Here is a 17,900-nt window from a genome sequence, read left to right on the forward strand (position 1 = left end):
AGATTTGTAATGTTCTTTGCTTTTTAATATAATCTATTTTGATTAAAAACATGTATTTGTTCATTTAAGTCTGAGATGAATTTATATGGTTCAATATAATTCATATTCTATTTGATTTTCTTGTAATATTTTGTTTTCACGTTATCTCCCCGTCTAGGACTGAGCACCTGACCCTCAATGTGCACGACCGTGCCCTAGATAGCTACGCGAGTCAGCTCCGTATACTTCTGGGAGACATTTTCTATTCATAGAACATTTAGTCTTTTTCAGTATGACAGTCTTTAAATAGATTTATAATGATCGTTTCTATTTATAACATTGTGAAGTCATTCTTAAAATAGAAAGATGATATCACCCTGAAAATAGAATTCAAAATGGCCGCCACGCACCTGCTCTGACGTTAAAGATTCAAGATGCGCATTATTGATGCCAAGGAGACCCCTATACTACTAATATGACATGCTTCAAAACATAGTTAGCATGAAGTAATTATTGCATGTCTTCATAGGCTACAGAAATATTTTGCTCAGTGTTTCATACAAATGGACAATTTAAAACATTGTTCTCCAATATTGATCACATGTTTGCAGCTGAAACAGATGTTCACAGTTCAAATCCCTTAAGTGTCAATCAGACAATGTTTATAACATTTTACACAGATGTTGAATCTTTCCTCAAGTTTTATTGTTCAGACCTGAAAAAATGCTCATTCCTACATACCATTTCGATTTTTTCTCTGACCTTGTCCTGATTCTTACGCTGAAAAATGAAAAAAAAATGTTTGGATGAGCATAACAACCTAATGCATGTATAAACACAGCCTTTGAGAATGTGCCATATGTAACCAAGAGCACTTGTCACAGAAAATTTGTTGCAATGTTAAACAGAATGGCATGGATATTTTCATAACACGATATACTAGTAAAAATGTTCTGAAGAAAATCTTTGGTCACAGGATCCAACTTCAGAACTTTTGTTTGTTTGTTTTGGGTTTAACGCCGTTTTTCAACAGTATCTCAAATCATGTAACAGCGGGAAGTTACCCTAACCAGTGTTCCTGGATTCTGCACCAGTACAAACCTGTTCTTCGCAAGTAACTGCCAGCTTCTCCACATGAATAATCCGAGTTGGACGCCGAATGATTACAGACACAATGACCCAGTTGTTCGAAACTTTAACAAGCGATTAAGCTAACAGTTGATTAACTTTTAGAATTATATTTTGACATTTTAGGAAACTTAGGAAAACAAATGTATAAGTTAAGGATTTTGAACACTAAAATGTCTTTACAGTAAAATTAAAGCATCATACTGGTATTTTCCACCAAATCTAGTATTTTGAATCAAAATTTAACAGGCGGTTAGTTTTACAGCTTATTAAAGTTTCAAACAACTAGGCCCATGTCTTTTATCAAATCGTCACGGAGAACACACGCCCCGCCTGAGGATTAAACTCGCAATCCCACGATCCGTAGACCAACGCTCTGCCTACTGAGCTAAGCGGGCGGGTCAACTTAAGAACTTACAAACTTGGAACCAAAACTACGGATGTGCATATACTAGCGCCATCTATATGTATCAAGTTATATGACAAAAGGTTTTTATTCCTGTCTGTCTTATTCTTTACTTTCAAAATACTGAGAACCAACACAGTTGGGACTTATTCTGTTAAGAATTTATGATTCAGTAACATTTATTCAGTGAATGAAATCACCACCAATATTACAAGAGTTATTTCATAGACTAGTAGAGTTTTTTTCACAACACCTTAGTTTGTCTTTGTAATGGTAGTAAGCTAACCTTACCTTTGCATCAGATACAGCTTTATTAAAATCCTTTTTCGAAATGCTCCCCTCCGCAAACGCCTTCAACAAGGAGAATAATTTTGGTTCGTCCTTAAACCCACACTCTTCTCGGAAAAGGGAGGTGTTGATTAGCCCTGGAAAATTGCCCATTTTCTCAAATACCTGTGTGATACATTCGTAGCACCTCCTAGACATACACGCCACCTCAATAGCAACTTTGACTTTGCCGCCAAAGAAAACTTTCTGTAATATTCTAAAATAAAATGGAGAACTAGTGAAAATATGCTTAGTTTTTATACATCTACACTGAATTGCATTTACTACTGCTAGCTTTAGGGAATTTAAGGGATATTACCTGGACACATATTTGTTAATATATATCTTATTTCAACTTCCTAAAACATTTCGTGGTGGTTCAATCTTGTCAATGTAAGTCACATAAGATATGCGAGAACATTTCATGATGCTAATGACTTGCGAAGTTTTCAGTCATATAGTAAAAAGGGACGTAATCTTCACAACTTTATATCTGAAATGATGCTTTTGTTAATGAATGTCCTCACATTTAATGTTAAAGCTTACCCGACTCTCCGAGTCTAGACCCATGTCATTAATACATTGAACACGGAAGGTTCTGTTTCCCTTGTCTAATGGGAACGTCTCGTTATCAGACGCACACGGATGTAACATACGGAATAGCTGCAATAAATATATTCAATACTTCTACTTATAAAACAAAATAGCATGTTGTGTGGAATATAAAGTCTGTACCAATATTCATTTGTTGTATTATTTCAGTTACAAAACTCTTGTCATGGTGAAATGGATGTGTATCAAAGTGTTCCCTACACATTATATACTAGTATATAACATTCAATTTAATTTGCTAATATGTTACCTGATTATTATCTGTTTCTAATTGACCATCATTTTTTACAGTTTGCAACAATGTACTTACTTTGGACTTGTTTCAGTATTGTAATATATTTATTTAACCCAACATTATGTGGGTAATTATGAACTGGTTTGAAATGTTATGCAAATCATATAAACGATTAAGCTAATTACCTCAACCTGTCGTTGGTACGCAGACATAGACTTTGGTGTACTTTCTCTCTGGGGTACATCAGTTTTCTCTGCATATAGAAATGGCTTCAGGATGATGCAGATTAACTGTAACTATTTAATAATGATAATATTAACTGTAAAATTCACTTGCATTTACTGTTGTTGTTATTTTTGAACAAGCAAATATTATCTTCGCTAGGGGGTTGGGGGGGGGGGGGTGGGGGGGGGGGGGGGGGGGGTACAAACTGTACTACTCAACTCATAGTGATTAGTCTCATCTTAGTATACAATGGTAAAATCAAAAATGACTAAACTAAAATTAATATAAAGCTATTCTAAAATTAGAATATCAAGAAGGCTGTGTTAGTTATTAAAATCACATTCATACTTTCATTTAAATAAAATCTATAAGAAAGAAAAAAATATTTCACCTAACACAAAACACATGTTATGATCATCTATATTGATGGAAAATGAAAAATGAAAACAATGTTGGGAGGAGAGGCAAGGGTGCATGATCGGATTTATGGGGATGCCTGTGTGATGACGGGAGGTTGGGGAGAGTACAACTTTGCATTGAAGGTTTGAAAAAATGGATTTTTTGTGGTGTGGGAGGGGGCAGCAGGGGGTGACCAGGGCAGTGGGAACGATCGCGTTTGGGTACAAAACTTCACATGTTGGCAATATATGTTCATGGAATAAACTGAAAGAAGTTTAAAAAATAATGGAATGGTACAAATATGTGGATTTTTAAACAGGGTTCATACATCCAGGTTGACACAATTTTCATTTTTTACCTGTGACAGATGTAAAGTACTGGAGGCCATGCCAATTCACAACAGCTTTAAGCTTCTTTAGAAAGGTTTTGACAGAGTCTGTTTCTACTCAACATCTTTCATCAACAATTACAAACTTCTCAAGTTGTAAGGTTGAAGGGTACTTCTACTTCAGACTGAAAAAGAAATGTTGGCATTCAAACGATTGATACATAGTCTGTTGCTACATGGAACCTTTCATAATCATTACAAAATCACAACTAGTAATAAGATGAAAAGTACTTCTGCCCTGAACATGATGAAAGCAAAAATATGGATATTGGCCATTAAAAAGGTGACTAGTTGATGTATTAGACGCCTAATGCCAAACAAATAATGTTTAGTTTCTCAGGCTACTTTTGCAAAATTTAATGAAGCAGTGCAGATATTTTTTTTCAATTTTTATTTATTTTGATTAACAACATTGCCCTTTTATATTCAATCCAGTGATGTACATCCATTTTTAACACATTTAAAGACATTGCATCTTAGGTAGATAATAGTTTATAAGAACAATACATGTTCTGTAGGTTGCATTTGGCACTCAATATATTCTAACAAAATTACTGCATATATTAAACAAGAACTTATTGACTCATTGTCACCAAACAAAATTGATGATAGACAAAACATGATCACAAATGCTTACATCGTCACTACGTGACAATTGAGCTAAAACAAATTATTAATTAAAAAAAACTTGACTGAAAGCACCGTGGAATTTTGTTTATAATATGTTTGGTGATGTTTTTTCAATTTGTGTTTTCTTTTGGCCTTACAGTAATGGTTAAAAAAATGGCATTTGCTTGGTATATTATTAAAGATGACTGTGTTTTGTACTGTGTTGCATTTTTTTACAGTTTAACCGTGCCGTTTTTTTGTTGTTTTTTTTTATATAAATTTTGTATAATTTATGGTCATTCCTCAAGCTCAAGTAGAGACAAATGTCAAATTGATGGCCACTGTCCAAAACATTTGCAAATAATTCATTATACCATTAATTTTCAATTTTGATAAAAGAAACATTTAATTATTTGTAAACAATAATCAAACACAAAATAAAACTGTCAATATCATTTTTCTACAGCCTGGATGTAACTGTTAGTTTATAAACCATTTCAGCTATTGCTTATACTTTCATAACTTCTTTTAGTTATCATAGGATATTACAAAGCACTCCTGTGTCAATTCCTCATTTTGAATGAGACTTATGCAATTATTTCCTGAATCCTTGAACTTTTATCCTCCAGCTATGCAGTAAAAAATATTATGCAAGGCTGATAAAGTTTTAAAGCTATAAAACTCATAACATCCCATTATGCTTATCAGGTCACGATCAGACTAAAACAAAATTAGATTAACTGCAGTTTGCTACTAATTTTACTTTAAAGGTCAATTTGTGAGAACAACAAAAATACTTTTTTTTAATAACTTACCCGAGTTAAGTATTTTTTATAACTAATACAGGTTATTCAGTGCTTGAATTATGTTGAAAAAGTAACTGAAATAGGTAACATAATTTAAAGCAATTACACCCCTGACTGTTCTAGGGTGCCTCAAGTAACTGGATTTCATGAGACAAAATTCCAACTCCAACACTGAACAAGAGCTGTCGGAGGCCAGCAACGCTCAACTTTTCAACAGCCTTGTCCATTGAATAAATACAGAAGTCAATAAAGGGCCATTATTTTGTAAAAATATAAAGTAGAGTTATTGAACCTTTGCACTGCATGTCAGATTATAACAGTGAACAAGTGTGTGAAGTTTCAATCCTTTCCCATCAGTGGATACTGAGATACCAGCTTACAAACAAATTAACTAAAAACTAAGTCGAAAAAGGGGCATATGCAAAGTAGAGTTATGGACCTGCACAGTGCATGTCAGGTCATGACAGTGAACAAGTGTGTGAAGTTTCAATCAATTCCAATTAGTGAGTACTGAGATACCAGCTTACATACGTAAACTTAACCAAAAAAATCTAAGTTGAAAAAGGGTCATAATTTTGTAAAAAAACATAATTGAGTTATGGAACCTGTGCACTATAAGTCAGTTTATCACAGTGTATAAATGTGTTAATTTTCAATCAATTCCCACAAGTAGTTACTTGTGTCTAACTCTATCCCTTCTAATTCAGAGGTAAATTCACTATGGCCCTCTTGTGTTATTTTTTTGGTGAATGACATCATAATATGTGTGCAATCTTGCAAAAAGAGGGCTTCCTTGATGTTATTAAACATTGTTGTTTACATAAAAGCAGGGTTGCCACTTATTTTGAAAAGTCAGAGGAAAATTATTGTTTTTCAAGGTCAGTGAATTGTCGGGGAAATCTTGATATTGGTCTGTGAAAATGAAATTTTAGAAAATTCAGGGAAAAATTAAATTCTGGGACGATGTTTAAAATGTTCAGTGACTATGTCAGTTTTCAAACAAAATTTATAGTTATTTCCAAACACATTTTGCTGTAGTTGTGGATAAAGATAATGTAAATGTGTTTGAATCAATTTTGTTTCTGCAATTTTGAAGACTGAAAGGCGTTGCAACCCATACAAGGGCGGGTTGGACGGCTGTAGGAGAGGTGGAGGCCGAAAAAATATGGCAGTATTGGTCAGTGAAAAGTATGGTTTAGTCGGGGAAAAGTCAGGGAATTTCATTTTTGCTCAACTATGTGGCAACCCTGATTTTTTTTTCCATACAAAATGTTTAGTGAACGTGAATATCGATGCATATTTGTCACATTTTGTAGAGAAAAGGTTGATGACAATTATTTTCTTTCATTACTTCCCTTTTATGTTACTATAAATAGGTTCTTTAGTAACTTTTTGTATTGGCCAAAGGGAAAAACCGAGACCACTTTTCTGTGGTACAACATGGACCTCCAATTTTAGGTGTACTTTGACATATCTGTACCTTGTAAGATTTTTTTTTCTTTTTGGTTAAATTTCTTCCCTTTGTTGTCCCTGTCCTTTGGACGTATGGCTATATAGAAAACTGATTTCTAAACAATTTTACACAAGACTAGTGTTTCTTGGGTGACCCTCTACTATATTCCTTCAAATATTGTTGATTCAGCGTAAAACATAGCCCCCAAGGGGTTTTGCTTATTTTCCATATATGCCTATATAGAACTTTGAAAATCTTTTTGTCAGAAACTGCTGGTCCGTTTTCAAAATAATTTTAAACAAATGATTCTGGGATGAACCTCTACCAAATTCCTTCAAATAATTTTGATTCATTGAAAAAGTGGCCGCCTAGGAGAGGGGCTCATTTTCCCATATGGCTATACAGAAAACTTCTTGTATGAAACTACTGGCCTGATCCGAAAATAATTTTGTTTGAAGTATATGTAACTTTCAGAAAATTTCAACTATATTTTCTCATAATTCTGTTGATTGATCTTGATAATGATTTTCTGACCTTCTTGTCCTTACGTGCAATGATAACAGGTGAGATATATAGGGCCATTATGGCCCTCTTGTTTAAAATCTGAGGATTTTCTGATCCAGTCACGCTATTTTTTTTCTTTCCAGCGAGCGTAGACAGAAGTACTATAAACATATTAAGAAGACTGAATCCAGAGAAGAACATAAGTGTAATTATTGACAATATGGACTCTGAGAAGACATAATTGCCAAGATAAACATCCAATGTTAAGGTAAATAAAAATGTTTGGCTCGAATTTTCAGAGAACTGGTATTCTACTAGCCTCGGCGTGAGCTTTCTTGGTTAAAATTTTTCGGCAATCTTTGTTTTTTCTTTGTTACTATTGATTATATCTTACTGTTACTTCACATCAACATTGTTCAGGATACAAAGTATGACGTACAGGGGCTGGACCTATTATACCCAAAGTCAAGGTCACCAAGGTGTATTACTTGGGTTATTTTTAAGGGTGATGTTTTTCTGTCATATCTTTATTACTATTGCCTTTATCTTACTGTGAGTTCACATAACCATGGTCCATCATACAAACAAAGTATGTGCAGGGGCTGGTCACATTATACACAAGGTCAAGGTCACCAAGGTGTTATACTTAGATTATTTTTAAGGTTAAAGTTTTTCATATATTTGTACTATTGCTTATTTCTTACTGTTACTTCAGATACACAATGTTCAGCATACAAGCAAAGCCCATTTAACTCAAGGTCAAAGTCACCAAGTTGTTAACCTTATTATTTCCATGTTGCTTTGTTTATAGACATATCTTTGATACTTTAAAAGATAATGACTTGAAATTAAAAATGTTTTTTTAATAATCATCATCTGCGTGTGTCGTTACAGTTCCCCAATTACTGTTATTGTGTTCTTGTTTTCACCAACTGCTTAATGCATGTTTTTCTGATAATAGCAAGGTAAGAAATCTCTTAAGAACGAATGATTTCTTATTCGAACACAACAGCATTATGTATGTTAGGTTTATATACTAAATAGGCGCCAAGGTCAACCATATCAAGTCAATGTGTCTAGTGCATTATTTAGACTTAGAGCATTAAGATCAGGTCAATTTAATTATTTTATACTGTATAGCGAACTCTTAAAGACGTTTTCAGAAATTGATGGCCGGATCGCAAAGTTATTTAACAGAAATGCCACCATAAGTTGTGGTATTACTTTTTATACGCCCGTCTCTGGAAGAGCGGGTCGTATTATGTGAACGCCCGTGGTGAAGGGATGGCCCTTTAATTACTCAAAATCTACAAATTTAGCCTTGTCTGCCATCTAAGTGTAACAGTTTTCATCCGATATTCACAAAACTCGGTGACAATGCTTTTGGGCATAATATCTTGGCCACGTTCGATAATCAGCAAACTTCTTCTTAGGTACTCTGGAATTCTGGTTCTTGAATTGCTCAAAAATCTGCAATTTTAGCCTTGTCTGCCCTCTAAGTCAAACAATTTTCATCCGATCTTAACCAAACTTAGTGACAATGTTTGTGGGCAAAAAATCTCGGTGAAGAATGATAACCAGCAGAATCCCTTTAGGCACTCTTGGAATATGGCCCTTGAATTACTCGAAAATCTGCGAATTTAGCCTTGAGCGCCCTCCAAGTCGAACAGTTTTCACCCGATCTTCATCAAACTTGCTGACAATGTTTATGGGCAAAATATCTCAACCAAGTTCGATAACCAGCTAAATCACCCAAGGAAATCTTGGATTATGGCCATTGAATTAGGCCAATTTCGATGACGGGCGTATTTTGTGACAGTCTGCCACTCTTGTTCCTATATGTTTATAGTGGAAACTAAGTTAAGCATATACTTTTATTTACAGGAACATGACAGTATGCCAGAGACCCTCTATATACTATATTTCAGCTATTTTTTCTAATAATTCTTTTGATTGATCTTGATTGTGATTTTTTTACCTTCATGTCCTTAAGTGCAATGATAACAGGTGAGCGATATGGCCATTATGGCCCTCTTGTTAGAATGAAGGATCCAATTTTTTCTACTGTTGAGAATTTTTTTTATAGTCAAAAGCTTGCAAAACATAAGTTTCTGAGACAAATAAGGGCAAAAAAGCACATGTCACCGCACTCATTTTTAGCTTGACTATTCAAAGAATTGTTTAGCTACATGTATTCTACTCACCATGGCTTCAGTGTCTTAAATTATTCTGGTTAAAGTTTTGAGTGCATCATAATCATAATCATAAAATCCCACTTTATGTTACAGCGATTTCAGTGCTTAAAGGTTATTATGAATACCATGTGACATCAGTATTATTTAGGGACTTTAAAATTACTTGGCATAAATGTTCCCTACAATGAGATGAAGTGTCATGTGCGAGACCATTACCCGTAGCTCCAAGGTCAGAGAAGTCGATGCTTAAGATGGTATTTTTGGCTTGTGAACACCACAGAGACAACATTTAGCACTGAGACTTGCACACAACTTGTATGTGCGCAATATCTTGGTTCCTTTTGAAAACTGGCCAGATCCCATTATGGGCAAGAGTTATGGCCCCTTAAAGGGCCAAATTTGCTATTTTGGCTTTTGCAGCCATATAGAGACTTCATTTACGGTTGGATTTAATACAAAGTTGCAAAATATCTTGGACTCCATGATGAATCTATCTGATCCAATCATAGGTTCTGGAGAAACCGCCCCTGACTGATCCCTAAAAGAGCCAGAATTTAGTAATTTTTACCTTGTGAACACTTTTACATTTGATTTTAACCATACTTACAAACAACTTCAGTCACAATAAGATCTCCGTTCCTATGGAAAACTGGCTAGATTCTATCATGGGTTCCAGCGTTACTGCCCCTGAAAGTGGCAAAATTTTCTATTTTGTCTATTTCGGTCATGTAGAGGTTTCATTTATGCTTTGATTGGATACAAACTTGCATAGAATAATTATCTTGATGATTTCTAGGCCTAGATGATTGAAAACTGGGTCATGTTGGGTCAAAAACTAGTTCATTAAGTCAAATCAAAGGAAAAGCTTGTTAACAATCTAGAGACCACATTTATGACCCTATCTTCATGAAACTTAGTCAGAATGTTTATCTTTGATGATTTCTAGGTGTATTTTGAATCTTGGTAAAGTGGGATGAAAAATTGGGTCACCCTGTCAATTCGAAGGAAAAGCTTGTTCACACTCCTGTTCATTTGATGTGTATGAAACTTGGTCAGAATGTTTGTGTGCATGAAATATTGAATGAATTTTTATCTTGGTCATGTAGGTTCAAAAACTAGATCAAACCAAAGAATAAGCCTGTTTACACTCAAGAGGCCACGTTTCTTGGTCCAATTTTAATGAAAATTGGTCAGAAATATTTGTCCCCATGAAGTCACTAGGTACAACATGTTTACAATGTTATTGTGTGTTACTCAGGTGAACGTCTTAGGGCAATCTTGGCCCTCTGACCCTATCACTGTCATGACCTGACATGCAGTGCACAGTTTTTATGCCCTCTTTAGAAGAAAATCGGCTATATCGTTTTGCAGATGTCGGTCAGTCGGTAGGTCTGTCTGTTCATAGACCAATCCACCTCCGGATGATAACTCAAGAACGCTTGGGCGTTGGATAATGAAAGTTGATAGGGTGATTGATCTTGACCAGCAGATGACCCCTATTGATTTTGAGGTCAGTAGGTCAAGGTAACAGTGACCCAGAACAGTTAAACCGATGATAACTCAAGAACACTTTGGCCTGTGCTCATAAAAGTTGATAGGGAGGTTGGTCATGACCAGCAGATGATCCCTATCGACTTGGAGGTCAGACAAACAAAGGTCAAGGTCACAGTGACCTGGAACAATTCAGCCGTTTCTGGACGATTACCTGAGAACTCTCAGACCTAGGGTCATGAAAGTTAATAGGAATGTAGATCTTGATCAGCATAAGACCCCTATATATTTTGAGGTATGTTGGTCAAAGATCAAGATCTCAGTGATCTGGAACAATTAAACTATTTGCAGCGGAGAACTTGAGAACACTTGAGCCTAAGATCAGGAAATTTAATAGGGATGTTGATATTGACCAGCAGATGACCCCTATTGATTCCGAGTTTACTTATATGCGATAATTATTGATTTGAGATCAGTATACTAGTATAAAAAGTCCAATGCACAGTGACCAAACAATTTCTGTTCCTTGTGCAATTACTGAATGCATCAAGGGGGTATTTTGTGTTATATGAGCTCATGTTCAGTGCACTTTTTGTATGTAGGCTGAAATTGATTGAAACTTCACAAAAGTGTCCTTTGTTATAAGCTGATTTGCATTGTACAGGTTCCATAACCTTCTTTTGCAATGTTACAAACTTATGCCCCATATTTGAATATTTATTCAATTGACAAGGCTGTTGAATAGTCAAACGTTACTGTCCTCTGACAGCTCTTGTTAAACATTGATGCTAGGTTTGAAAACCTGGTTTTCGTTGAAAGTTTCATGACTGTTTATTGTATTATTTGATTTATACATTATGCAAGAAGAATAATCTACCACTGGTTGTAATGCAGATTGGAATGTTTAGCTGTGGGGTCACTGTATTTGCAGAAAGTACATTTTAAGTGATTGCATTCTATATAAGGTAAAAATACATCATGCAGTTAGACAGTGTATGGATCCTGCACCGATTGTTAAACATCTTTCAAGTGTGTGGGATTTCAGGGCCAAACGTCTGAGTAGTTCTATCTCATACTCTGGATTTCTAGGTGTGCACCATTTTACCATCATGAAGGAAAGAAGGTTAACTATGTTGTAAAAGGACTGGCCATCAGATAGTTACTCGGCACTAGATATGACGGAGAATGTGGCCAGTCTTGATTTTGACTATTTGGTAAATGCAGAAATTAACGAAAAGTTTGTGTCAGTAATCTCAAGCATGGAAGCAGATCTTCAAAAGCTAGCAGGTTGTATGGTTGATGAAGACCAAAAATGGTGGGAAACTTATCTGAAAGGTATTGAACGAGCGTCCAGAATAGCCCCCATCATACCTCGTATTGCTGAGCTCTCTAAATTCGTTTCGGTACAGGAGACAGAGACAGAGTCAAACACACTGTCGGCCATGAAGGAGCATCAACGAAAACTGAAACAGAATCCAGGAACACTGGTTAGTTTAAGTTAACTGCCTGCCGTTACATGACTGAAATACTGTTGAAAAATGGCGATTAAACCCAAAACAAACAAACAAAAAGTATTTCATATAAATTGATTAAACTTTGCTTGTCTTTGTCATGATATATGAACTTGCACACCTCCTCCCCTCTATTTCAAGAGTTATTGCCCCTGAAATTATAGTAAAAAGCACATTTTCACCTTGTGACATGCCTAGCTCTTAACGTATTGGGTGTAAATTGATGAAAACTTGCAAGAGACTTTATGATGATATAAACTTTTGCACCTCTTATTTTTCTTCTGGCACCAACCCCTATTTTTATAGTTGTAGCCCCTGAAATAGTAAAAAAAAAACAACATTTTCACCTATGGCATGCCTAGCTCAAAAATGAAAATTCATGAAACCTTGCATGCGTCTAAACATGATGTGACCTTACAAACTTCGCATTCTTCTTGAGAATCTTACTGCTTGCAGAGTTATGGCCCTTGAAATAGCTAAAGTAGTTATTTTGTTTTGTTTGTGATGCTTATAGCTCAAAAAGTATATGGCCTAGAATAATAAATCCTATAAAGAAAATGTTTGTTTAGGCTTTACCCCCTTAAGACTTGAAACATTGAATTATTGTCACTTAATTGTGACAGATGTATTAGTGGGGACACACCCTGTGTCATACATACACATTCTAGTTTAATATAAATATGCATGCATTTATGAGGATAAATTACTTGTGCATCATTTTTAATGCCTTTCTTCAGGAATGAATGGTTGATTATCTTTGTGTTTGAATTGCTTACATGAATTAGCATAAATTTACAATACTGTTCATTGCATGCCATGCACAATATAGAATGGCATTGAAAAGGACAGGCTGTTTGGACTGTATGTTAGAAATTAAGATCTAGTTGCCATAATACTTTGTTTGGCAGTTGATAATGAAAGGTTCTTTAAAGTACAGAATAGAAAAAAAAAGAGAATGTGTAAATTGCAAATTATCCTTCCTAAAGTGACTTGCAAACTTTAGTCACGTTATGTACATTTCTGTGACCCTGATCAATGGAGAACATCTGTGCGGCTGATTCCATTTTATATTCTGTGTAATATATAGATTTTTAACTTGAATATTTGTGTAATATATGTACAGGTTTAATCATTGATCGTTATTATTTGTTAAAGTGCATTGGTAACTTTCTTTGGGTATTGCAAATGTCACGATTTTGATTTTTTCAGTGCAAGGTCAAATATTCCACTGAATGAACACAATATTTCAGTGGTACAGGCATGACTGACCATGTAAATTTTGATGTTTATGGACGAAATACATACTTATCTAACAAAACAAATTTTCGTTTTTTTTATATTTGATAACATTTTTTATGGGTTTAAACAAAGTATATCAAGTTTACCTGCCCAACGTCTGTTGCATTGTTTCCTGATGTCACAATTGCTACAATGAAAAACTTGTCAGTTAGTTCTATGACTTTTTTCCAGCTTTCTTATACATATTACTGCAATTGAAGGAATATCTTTTGGATCATGTATTTATATGGATGTTAGTAACAGTTTACTACTAAAGTATAGTTTGCTAAAGATCTATAATTACGTATAATTATATTCTTTCGTATTTAAGTGTAGTACCATTGAAAAATAAAAATGGTAATTTTCACTGTTGAAAATCTTGTTACTGTTTGTATTCATTATTCCTGGTTATCTCGGTTTTATCAGGTTAATGTGTATTCGTTTATACAGATACAGAAAAGAGTTTTGCTGTGCTAATGAAAGTAGAATAGGTCTAGCTTTAGATGATATAAAACATGAATCTGGAATCTTATATTGTACATGAGGTGTTACATGATATTTTTGGTTTCTTGTCTGCACTGCGTTCACTATAATGAAGATTCTATTAGTTACACTGCTTGTTTGTGACAGGATATGGAATATGCTATGTCGTAGAAATCCATATTAGACGAGAGCGAAGGCGACTACTCTTTACTTACATGCTATAATCGACACATTTTGTAAATTAACAAAGCTACTTACATTGCAGACTGGAATCCTGCAACCATACTTTTTGTCATCATATTTTGTTTATAGTTGATTAACACCAGCCATAAAATGCTCAATGACTTGTATTTTGATTAAATACCGCTTTGCCATGGCAAAATCAGATTTGCCATGGCAAATGCAATTTTCTCGTACTTACTTACAAAAAAACTGGTAATTATATTAAATCAATGCATACTTACTTTGAAATAGGTATGTTAATGTAACAATTTAACTTTTCATTTTTGTAAACCGCGTATAAATATGGGCTAAATTTGCCAAATACCGGCGTGGCAAAAAGAAACCGGCGGCTATTTATATATTTAGGGATAAAATCATGTATTTTCTATAAAGTTCACCTGTCACTGGAGGCTACTCAAGTTATTTTTCTTATTATAAAATCAATAATTCTTTCTTCAAGGAATCGGTCATCAAGACTCTGTTGACGTCACAAATTTACCTGATCCAGTTCCCAGAGGGGATTTCAAGCCTATACACCTACCAAATGGAAATTTCACACAAATCACATTTGATCTTGAAACAACTGATCTGAGTAAGTAATTTACTTTCTAAACATGTTTTATAAAATCAAATTGACACTTTTAAATAATTGAAAAGAATTGATATCTCAAAAACGAAATTTTAAAAAGTGTTTGATTTGCCAGGGTTAACAGTTCAGATGCGTAGGAATTGAACCACGAGGACGTCGGCCGGAGTGGTAAAATATTGAAGCATCTGAAAGATGAACCGTGGTAAATTAAACTAGAAAACACAAAAAGGCCTTGATTGTTTTTCATTCTGACATGCTCATTGACATATTTTAATATATATTATCCTGGACTTCCTGTACCCTAGGAATAATGTATCGGACGTCATGCGGCAATTTGACGTCATAATCGACATCATAGTGCTCTCTCACAGGTCCGCGCGTTAACCGTTAAATAATGTAATAAATTATAATAAGATTTCAATTTTCTTTAGTTTACAGTACCTGGTGGCAACTTATCTCTCATCACTCAGATATCATCCATGGGACTCGGGACAAGCTATTCCTTCAATGAATATGATTTGCCCAAACAACCGATAGCTCACCGGTATATCTGTTTTGTGCAATGAAATGACAGTCAATGGACGTATTGTTGAACCGTCTAGTATCACAAGAGCACTGAATAACTTTTGTACATGGCTGGAAAAATTTAATAATGTGATTCTTGTTGCACATAATGGGCGAAGCTTTGACTTTCCGGTTATTATAAGTGCCATCAACAACGTAGAAATGCAGGAATGGTTCTTCAAATGTGTGTCAGGTTGCACCGATTCTTTATAAGTATTTCGAAAGCAATATCCGGGAAGATCTTCGAACAAGCAAACAGATCTGGTTCACGATATTTTAGGTGCAACCTATGGAGCCCATGATGCAACTGAAGATGTACAAGCTCTTTGACATCTTCTGAAACACTCAACGTCACACCAAACAGTGCTATCTTTCAATTTTTCACCAGAAGTGTATTAAAATCAGATATACAATAGAAGGAAATCAAAGAATTTCCGTCTCTAAGTGTTCTTGTTTCAAGTGGTAAGCTTTAACATTGCTGAAAACATTGCTGGATCAGTGTTCAATCTTGAACATCTTAACATCTTAGGACAATTTTCAGTCGTGAAGGGGAAGACAGGTTGCCTAACATTTTTATTTCTAAAAACATTGATTGCCAACCCGTGTCACAAACACTAAGAGAGTATTACAGTCTTTCATTCCTAAACTGGTGAAATGTTTAGCACAAACAGTTAAGTCATATTTATTTAACAATTGTTTTAGAGCAAACAGACTTGTCAGATAAAAAGTAATATGATTCTTTTGTAAAAAAATGATATGTAATTATCCAAAGGTCTGTGTTGGTGATTGATATTTGAAGAGTGTACATCAGTGACTTTAAGTGCACATCAGTGACTGTTATTATTATGATGATTGTTTGTATGTAGATAACTACCTTACTTTTGAAGTGTAATACAGATTGTAGATTTTCTGCATTTCATTGACAAGATCAAAATTTGCAAGCAAACAATTTTGTCCAAGTTTTCCGCATGTGTTTAGATAATGTGATATGTCACTTTTTTCTTGTAAAGCAAATAACATTAACTACTTTTATATGGAGAATTGCCACTTCTCTGCAACTTTTTTGTAAATCTAATTGATAGCTATGATTGCATCGTGTTTATCTTATTGCCCAAGTCTGCATTGTTAGCTCGTCTGATTTTTGAAAAAAAATATCTACAAAGTATTATCGTCACTTGTTCGTCTTCGTCGATGTTGGTTAATTTTTTTGTTTAGCTCCACCTCTCGAAAACTGTAAAAGTTGCAGCTTTGAAATATTGTACACAAGTTTATCATCATTAGATGACTGTGTAGGCCAAGAACCAGAAAAACTCTGATTTGCAATTTGTCAAATTATGGCCCTTTTGTACTTAGAAAATTTGAGTTTCTTGGTCATTTTTTCTTATTAAGTTCCACCTTTTCTAAAAAACTATACGAGCTACTGCTTTGAAACTTTGCACACTTCTTTATCATCATAAGGTTACTAGGTAGGCCAGCAACTATAGCTTTAACCTGCATTTTCCCAGAATTATGGCCCTTTTTCTACTTAGAATTTCTGAACTGTAACTCCTTTCTTACATATTGTCCAACACTTACAGATCAGCGATGAAACCCCAGGCGGTGCTCTTGTTTTTCATTTGCAATGGTCTAATGTTGTTTTATAATTAAAGAATGAAAGCCTTATGAATTTCAAACAATTTATTTCTTTGGAACTGCTTCATGTTTAAATAATTTTTGGTAGAAATTACATTTTATCTTCCATACTGTCAATTTTACCCTTCTTTTCATATGTCACATGTATAATATATTTCACTGGTGTCACAATATATAACGGTAAAAGTTACTTGTTTTTTATATTTATTTTCTATAAGAATCAAGATAACTTTGATGTGCTCATTCCCCATGTACATGACATTCATTTATAAAAATATGTCTTAGAAATGTCTGATAAAAATTTCCTTCTAGAAATTACATTTTTATCTTCCATACTGATAAAAATTTCCTTCTAGAAAAGGCGGCCAATTTGGATAGGGGGTACAGATTAATATGTTAATATTTTTCAGTCAGTTTACTTTGAAACTGAACAAATTTTGGTTTTGAATACTCAGTAATAGACTTGATTAACAAGAAGAAATAGTGTAAAAATCATTGTTATGAAACTCTGTAGCTCTATTTACAATTACGGTCACTGTCGACTAAGTCAAAATCAGAAGATTAGCAGAGTTAATAAAAATTGTAATAATTTTCAAAATTTACGGTAAATGTTCCTAAAATTTTAAAATCAACTTACCTTTTGGGTACATATACTAGAAATATAGGGTTTATGTAGATTTTCAATATTGACTAGTGTGCTAATGCCTTAACAGTATACTTGTGCGTATAACTATTAGATGAGCCTGTAAAGTGCAGCTTGACTTTAATTCTGTATTAGTGTAGTTACAGAGAAAATGTCTGTCCAACGTTTAGGTGAAGCATATTATTACTTGTTCCGTCTGTCTATCCGTCCGTACGTCGCAA

Source organism: Mercenaria mercenaria, unplaced genomic scaffold (assembly GCF_021730395.1).
Source record: "Mercenaria mercenaria strain notata unplaced genomic scaffold, MADL_Memer_1 contig_4997, whole genome shotgun sequence".
NCBI lineage: Eukaryota > Metazoa > Mollusca > Bivalvia > Venerida > Veneridae > Mercenaria > Mercenaria mercenaria.